Here is an 8,595-nt window from a genome sequence, read left to right as displayed (position 1 = left end):
TGAAAAACATATTTTACCTCCAAGCAAAATAGCCTCCGCACACATGGACCTCAGCTAATAAAAACAACTAAAGCCACTGTACTTGTACAATGGCTGACTTTGCGCTACATTTGGTGTGACAGCTGATGTCATATCTCCAGAGAGAGGCTAATTCCCAAGGACTAATTTACAGCATAGGTGGTCAGTAACTCAGATGTTTGGCGAGGCTAAAGTGGGGTGGGGCTGGGGGCATGGCTAATGCAGAGTTGGATGGAGTATGGCAAAACAATTTTAAATCTTTGGGGTCGCAGCACCTGTACCTGTGGGGGCACGTTTGGACACCACCGAGAAGAGCCCCTTCACTGTGTTGCTCTAGTACAGCTGTACCAGCTGCCTCCCCCCATCCAGCCCCCAGTACCTCTGTTACTGATGGTAATTTGTACACTGAACACACTCCAGTGAATTATGTGTCACAAAGTTAAAAAATGAGCCAAAATAGAACACTTTAAACAGAATTATATTTGCAGCATTCAGGAAATATATGCTGGTACTTTAATACTCCCAGCAGTGGCGTAGCGAGGGCGGCTGACACCCGGGGCGGGTCGCCGCTGCGCACTCCCCCCCCCGGGTGCAGCACGGCGCACCCCCCCTCGGAGCGCATTCTTACAACTGGCGCTCCGCCCCGAGTGCACGTCGTTGCTGGGAGCTGCGTCGGCTCCACTGGTTCCTGCTCTCTGCCCCGGAACAGGAAGTAACCTGTTCCGGGGCAGAGAGAGCAGGGAACCAGCGGAGCCGACACCCTCCCAGAGGCGAGCACCGGGGCGGACCGCCCCACCACCCTCCCCCCTTCCTACACCACTGACTCCCAGTCAGCTCTAGCTTCCCAATCCAGCATCTTCCTTTTGGCCATGTGAACAGTGATGTTCAACAGCACTGGACATAAATCCAATGGTTACTGGCAGTGTTAACTTTAATTTGCCCATCACGCCTTAGTAGGTTGCCAAATGGTCACCAGGTTTCAGATCTGCTGCCCTTTATTGTTGAGTTACCAAACATGTTTGGATTATGTATTATCTGTATTAGCTGCACCTTATGGTTAGAGCAGCAGGCTGAGAACCAGGGATTCTCCAAACCAAAATTGTGCAAATATATAATAAGCTGAATTCGCATCAGAACTAAAGATGGAAATAAATATAAAGGCAGGGAAAAAGACCTCATAAGTCTGTGGTACTTCAAACTACTTATTTTTCATATGGTAATACCTCATGGGTGACAGACTAATCATTGGTCAGAAAAAAACTCCACAAACACTTCTCTTTATTCTGTAACAAAACTTTTTTTAGTTTTCAGTTTTTCTTAAGATCACTTCAAAGTGATTCATAGAAAAGCACACTTATCTTTATCACTCTTAAGCTCCCAACAGGCCCCGTTTCAATAGCTCCTTCAGGGGAATACCATTTGCTTTAACTTGCTCTGAAAATTAAACACAAAATTGCTTAAAATCATTCTCTTTCCTTCAGCTGACCAACTTTTATCAGACAACTCACCGCTCATGTTTCAGTCAAAGAGTCTCTGACATGAATGGGTGCTTAAAGATGGTGCCCACTTATCACAAAAACGCTATGAAGCCTATACCAATAAAAAGAATAGACGTCACAAAGGACTAGTGTGTCAACACTGAACTAAAAATATTTCCAAATTTAACACGAATTGCAGTCATAAATAAGCAGCCCATTCTATTGCTGTGTTGAGACCTCTTTAAAGAAAAATCCAATGTTGCTCACATCTTAACGATTGACGATCTCTATCTCTGCCTTGGACTTGCGTGGGGATATGGTCAATTACAAAGCAATGAAATTGTTCAAATATGTGATTGGTAGCTGTTGAATGTGCTACTAGTGGTGCTCCTGATTTTCTACGGGTGACACACGACTTGTGTTCTGTGACTCTCAAACATAGTTTATGCTTAGTTTTTCCCACATAAAATCTGTTGCAAGGGCACTTCAATATATAGATCACATGGAGGGGCATAATCGAACGAAACGTCTATCTCCATGGGCGTTTATCTCCGAGAACGGGTCCGTGAAGGGGCGGACCGAACCGTAGTTTCGAAAAAAATAGATGTCCATGTTTTATTCGACAATTTGTGAGCTGGGCGTTTTTGCTTTTCAGCGATAATGGAAAATGAAAGCGCCCAGCTCAAAAACAAATAAATCCAAGGCATTTGTTCGTGGGAGGGGCCAGGATTCGTAGTGCACTGTCCCCCCTCACATGCCAGGACACCAACCGGGCACCCTAGGGGGCACTTTTACAAAAACAAAAAAAAAGGTAAAAGAGCTCCCAGGTGCATAGCACCCTTCCCTTGTGTGTTGAGCCCCCCAAATCCCCCTCAAAACCCACTGCCCACAAGTCTACACCATTACTATAGCCCTAAGGGGTGAAGGGGGCACCTACATGTGGGTACAGTGGGTTTGGGGGGGGTTGGACGACTAAGCATTAAGCACCAATTGTAACAGGTAGGAGGGGATGGGTCTGGGTCCACCTGCCTGAAGTCCACTGCACCCCCTAACCACTGCTCCAGTGACCTGCATACTGCTGTCAGGGAGCTGGGTATGACATTTGAGGGTGAAAATAAAAAGTTGTGAAACATCATTTTTTGTGGTGGGAGGGGGTTAGTGACCACTGGGGGAGTCAGGGGAGGTCATCCCCGATTCCCTCTGGTGGTAATCTGGTCATTTAGGGCACTTTTTGGGGCCTTATTCGTGAAAAAACAGGGTCCAGGAAAAGTGCCCTAAATTCTAGCTACAAACGCATACTTTTTTTCCATTATCGGCGAAAGGCGCCCATCTCTGTTCGGGTGATAACCATGCCCCAGTCCCGCCTTCACCACGCCTCCGACACACCCCTGTCAACTTTGTACGCTTCCGCGATGAAGTGCAGTTGAAAACGTCCAAGTTCGGCTTTCGATTATACCGTGTTATTCGTTTTTGTGAGATAAACGTCCATCTCCCGATTTAGGTCGGAACTGGGCGTTTTTCTCATTCGATTATAAGCAGGATGGTCTGTCTTGAAATGTAACTTATAGTCTCTGTTGTCAGTGGGATTTATGAAACTTGCACACTCTTCCATAATATGTGATATATTTACAATGCCCACATTTAATATGGCCATATTCTGGTAACATGAGAGCCCTGCTTGTAGATACCAGGAGACTTGCTGGACTTAACAGCTCTTTTAAATTACACCCCCTTGCAAAAGCAATCTGTATCTCGTGATTTTGAAACACAGGATGATTTTTGACAATGTCCCATTTTTTTCTAATTAGGGAAGCCAGAGTTCAAATCCAACTGCTGCTCCTTGAGATCTTAGAAAGTAATTTAACCCTCCATTGCCTCAGGTACAAACTTTGACTGTAAGCCGTCCAGGGACAGGAAAATACTTGGTGTACCTGAACGTAACTCATCTTGAGCTTCCACTGAGAATGCTATGAGCTAAATCCAAATTCTATTATTAGGCATATTGAAAAGTAATACAAAATCTTAAAAAAAAAGTCACTCAGGACTATAAAGCAAATCTACTGTACTATAAGTACATAAGAACAGCCTTAATGGGTCAGACCAATGGTCCATCTTGCCCAGTATCCTGTTTCCAACAGTGGCCGATCCAGAAACCGAAATAGTAGCAACATTCCATGCTACCGGTCCCAGGATAAACAATGGCTTCCCCCATGTCTATCTCAATAACAAACTATGGGCTTTCCTTCAGAAAGTTGTCCAAAATACAGTAGCTACAAATCTGACAAAAAGTGTGTCTCAGCTGTTAGTGCAGGATATTGGCTCCCCATGAGGGAATGAGGACTTTTTAAGTTGTGGTTTTAACATTTAAAGTTCTAAATTTTAGGGTTCCTTGATTGTTATACCCACATTTTACAGATTTACTCTCCAAGCTGGGTGTTGGAGTCTTCACAGAAAATTTTGTTGTGGGTTCCAATAAATCTGTCCTGGGGAAGGAAAAGGCCTTTAGCAAGTTGCTACAGAGCTATGGACTAATCTTCTGGAAGATATAAAAAAATATGTCATTACGCCTGGGTTTTAGGAAGGCTTTGAAGAGCAATTTGTTTCCTAAAGATCTTGTGTGAAGGATAATTATTTCTTTTGATTGTATTTACTAATGTTCTTATTTAAGTTTGGTTCTTATGGATCTTTGGGGGGGGGGGGGGTGTTGACATATTTTGTAACTGAGAAGACCCTGTTGTATTGTTTGTTTTTTTATTCTCAATAAAAATTGTTTAAAAATAAGTTGGTTTTGTTTGAACATTGTACACCATGTTGAGTGGCATAAATCATAAAAATGTCCAAGAAGAGGGTATAAAAAGGTAAAATCAATCAATCATCCATCCTGGGAGTCACCCAGGACACTGGGGGATTATACAAATGGGCTACAAAACCCCCTAGCACCACTTTCCCTCTCCTATCTAGCACAGCAACAGTCCTGAGCCAAAGGCCATGGCCCCACTCCAGTACCTTGTGTATGTACACCCTGAGCCAAGCCACCAGGTGACACCATTGTGCAATAACTTGAGATGCCCTACCACAGGGGTTTATAAATGCTGCCTCCATAGCCTCCTGGGCCAGCCAGAGCAGCAAACATGGGTTTAGGAAGTCCAAACTACTGCAGCCTTTCCCTAAAATAACGGCTGAAGAAAAAAGTGTGTTGATATTGTTTACAAAAGTGAGTCCTACTGCAATCGGAACAAAGTCTGAAACTTTGTATTAAGCTAAAAAAAGACAGACACTGGGAGTAAGTTTTTCTGATCGTGCCTTCCACCACCCTTCATACTGCCAGAGCTGCATTTAAGATTATGGTGACCATAGCAGTGGAGGAGCAAGAGGATCCCAGGTCTGAGTTTCAAGGCCCCTTCAGAATTTTGTACCCAAGCCAAGTGCCTAACTTCCTTCTGCCTAAATGCAGCCTTACTCACAACCGAATACTCTCTGAAGGGAACCTCAATGGCCTTTAAGGACGTCTCCCAATTTTCCTTAATAAAACCTCAATGGCTAGGGAAAAGCTGAATCTTGGCTTTAATACAAGGTTGCTGCGATGTTTTTGTTAAGAATGCTACTAATAAACTACCCCTACAAGTGGGGGTGGGGTGTGTTTCAGTTGCTTTGAAGTTCAATAGGGAAAAGTACATGGGCACTGGACAGTGGTTAAAATGTACACATAAAAGGTTGAATTGCTTGTGGCATGATGACACCTACAGGTCAAGAAGGAACAGGCAAAGAAACGTGAGATCTTAGCAGTCACAGTTATATGCACTGAAAGGTCGCTGGTTGGTTCCACTAAAGAGATTGAGTGGGATTGTTAATTGCCTGAGCCACATATCAATGGCTTCAAATCACACTGCCTTTTTTTCTGTACTATGCATTTCACTCTTCTATTGTACACAATATAGAGCTTCATTCAATGAAGATATTTTTCGATACACAGAGAATGAGGAAAATGTTTCCCAGGGAACAATTTTCAAAGACCTTTACTCTGCAGAAGACTCCCTGTGATAGCGTCTACTCCTCCACTCCTAACAGTGTACATTTCACAAAGGTTTAAAAAAACCCCAAAAAACTATGTTTTCAAATAGTTTTAATTTTCTAATCACTCAGCAGGCAAAAGAAAGGAACGAAGGTTAATTTTGAAGGTACCCTAAATACGTATGTTTAGCAGCACTATAGAAATGATAAGTCATAGTAGTTGTAATAAATGGCGAGACTATATATAGAGAAATATATAGATACAGATATATTTGCATAATGTTTGGTTTCATCTATATGTACCTCTAAAAGACAATCATTCTGGTACAATATTGGCATTAAAAGATTTGAATTTTGTGGGAAACCCTGCAATAAGCACTAAGGGATCCTTTTACCAAGCTGCTAAAAAGGGCCCTGCAATAGCAACGGTGGACATTTTTGCTGCACGTCAGGGCCCTTTTTACCACAGTGGGTAAAAAATCCTAAAAAGTACATGGCCATGTGGTAAGCTTGTACTTACCGTGTGGCCATGCAGGAAAGGAAGCACTTACCAACACCCATTGAGGTGGCAGTAAGGGCTCCTGCGCTACCCTAATGGTATATATATAATATATTTTTAAACCAGCAGTGCCGGAAATGATGCGCGCTGGAGGCGGAACTACCGCCGGTGGCCACCTTGGGCCGGCGGTATTTCCGGGTTGCCGCGCAGCAACCCTTTAGTAAAAGGGCCCCTAAAATGGCAATTCTATAACTAGGGGCCATGGTTGAAAACCCCTTACATGCTTAGGAAGTACTTATACGTTGTTAATGCCCAAAGCACTATCCTATAGGTAGAAGGGGGCATGTATATGGGAGGAGCATGGGCAGGGCTATGTTACATATGCCTTTACCGTATTTATGTGCCTGTTACACCAGGTCTATGGCTGGTGTAATTGCGGCTGTGTAAATGTTAGGCGAGATGATGGTGTATTCTATAATGGCTTTATTGAATAGGCCTCTCACCACACTGTATCAGGTGTGACTAATAGGAGGTGCCCAGTAATAGAACTGCCTTTCACAGATGAATTACAGACTAGTCATAGAAGTATGATAGTAAAGTAGGTAATTTTCAAAAAGAAAATGTCTATCTTTTGTTTTCGAAAATAGGTTTTCTGATTGGACATTTTATTTTTGGTCCATTTTTGAAAAAAGAAAAAAACGTCCCAAGTGCAAAACGTACAAAAGCAAGCCATTGGGATGTAGAAGGAGCCAGCATTTTTAGTACACTGGTCCCCTGACATCCCAGGAAAGCAATAGGGCACCCTAGGGGGCACTGCAGTGGACCAGGTACACATCTGACCACTGCTCCCTTACCTTGTCTGCTGAGCCTACTACTACTATTTAGCATTTCTATAGTGCTATAAGGCGTACGCAGCGCTGCACAAACATAGAAGAAAGACAGTCCCTGCTCAAGAGCTTACAATCTAATAGACAAAAAAAGTAAGCAAATCAAATCAATTAATGTGTACAGGAAGGAGGAGAGGAGGGTAGGTGGAGGCGAGTGGTTAGAAGTGGTTACGATCCCCCCAAAACCCACTACCCCCAACTATACACCACTACCATAGCCCTTACATGTGAAGGGGACACCTATATGAGGGCACAGTGGGTTTCTGGTGAGTTTTTGAGGGCTTACAGTTTCCTCCATAAGTGTAACAGGTAGGGGAGGTAGAAGCCTGGGTCCACCTGTCTGTAGTGCACTCACCCACCACTAGACTACTCCAGGGACCTGCATGCTGTTCTAATGGACCTGAGTATAACATCTAAGGCTGGCACAGAGTCTGGCAAGTAATGTTTTTCATCACATTTTTGGGGGTGGGAGGAGGTAGTGACCACTGGGGGAATAAGGGGAGGTCATCCCTGATTCTCTCCAGTGGTCATCTGGTTATTTAGGGCAACTTTTTGTGCCTTATCGTTAAAAAACAGGTCTAACTCAAAACATCTTAGTGTTAGTCCTGGACTGTTTTGTTTTCATCCACTATGGCTGAAAAAACATCTAAGTCTCAGGAACACCCAAGTCCCGCCCTGAACATGCCTCTGATACGCCTCCTTGAGATTTGGACGCATTTCTGACGTTTTTTGTGAGAAAATTATCAAATGCTGCTTTATGCCACTTTTAGACTTTTTTCTGTTTGAGAATGAGCCCCAATAGGTGCAGGAACCTACTGCTATAACTTTAAGGAACACAAAACAAGAAACCATTTCTCCCTATTTAGCTCTGTGTCCCTCTGACTTTGTTAGTTTCTTCTTAGGCATAGACCATATTCACTAGCTACTGATTGTTATATATCTGACTACAATATTCCCGCTCCACTTAGCTGTCAGCTTTTGTTGTCTGAGTACACACCATACAAAATCACTTCCACAATCTGAACTGTACAAATTAAAGCTGTATGAAGTATTGGCAGCACAAGATTATCAAACAGGGCCTCCATTGTTCTCTCTTGTATCCACTCGGGCTGAAGCATAAAGGCAGCCATAAAATACGGCCTCCTCGGTAAATTTACTGAATCACAATGACCAATCCACAAAGGGGATCACATGCAAATGAGCTGCATAGAATCCTCTGTGTGTATCGGTCGCTGTTTGCACTTCAAACTGTCAAATGCATTTGACAGCTCCCAATGCAGACCAGATCTCCCCTGCACCCGACCCCATCCCACCCCCTGAGGCTCCCGACCCCCCCCCCCCAATCCCTGGTGATCCCACCCGTGCTCCCTCCTGGCTCCTTCCTGTGCCTCCTGACCCTCGCAAAACAAAATCCCTGGTAGCCCTGTGAACCCAACCCCCCCACCACCAATCCCCTGCACCCCCTACTAACCCCTAAAGAAAGAATTGCAAACCCCAAACCCCCTCCGCCCCCCCCAAGGCAAGAATAGCCCTGGTGGACTAGTGACACCAAGCCCCCATGCCTCCTTCCAGCTACCCCCCCCCCCCAGGAAGCAACAATGGCCCTTGGTGGTCTAGTGACTCCCCCCCCCTTCTCCCTCCTTCTGACCTCCACCCCGGACCTGGAAATGAAGAGGCAGGAGGGCGGCAGCAACACTTCCAC

The sequence above is a fragment of the Microcaecilia unicolor genome, chromosome 2, assembly GCF_901765095.1.
Source record: "Microcaecilia unicolor chromosome 2, aMicUni1.1, whole genome shotgun sequence".
NCBI lineage: Eukaryota > Metazoa > Chordata > Amphibia > Gymnophiona > Siphonopidae > Microcaecilia > Microcaecilia unicolor.
The sequence above is the reverse complement of the archived record's forward strand: the minus strand, read 5'-3'. Positions refer to the sequence as shown.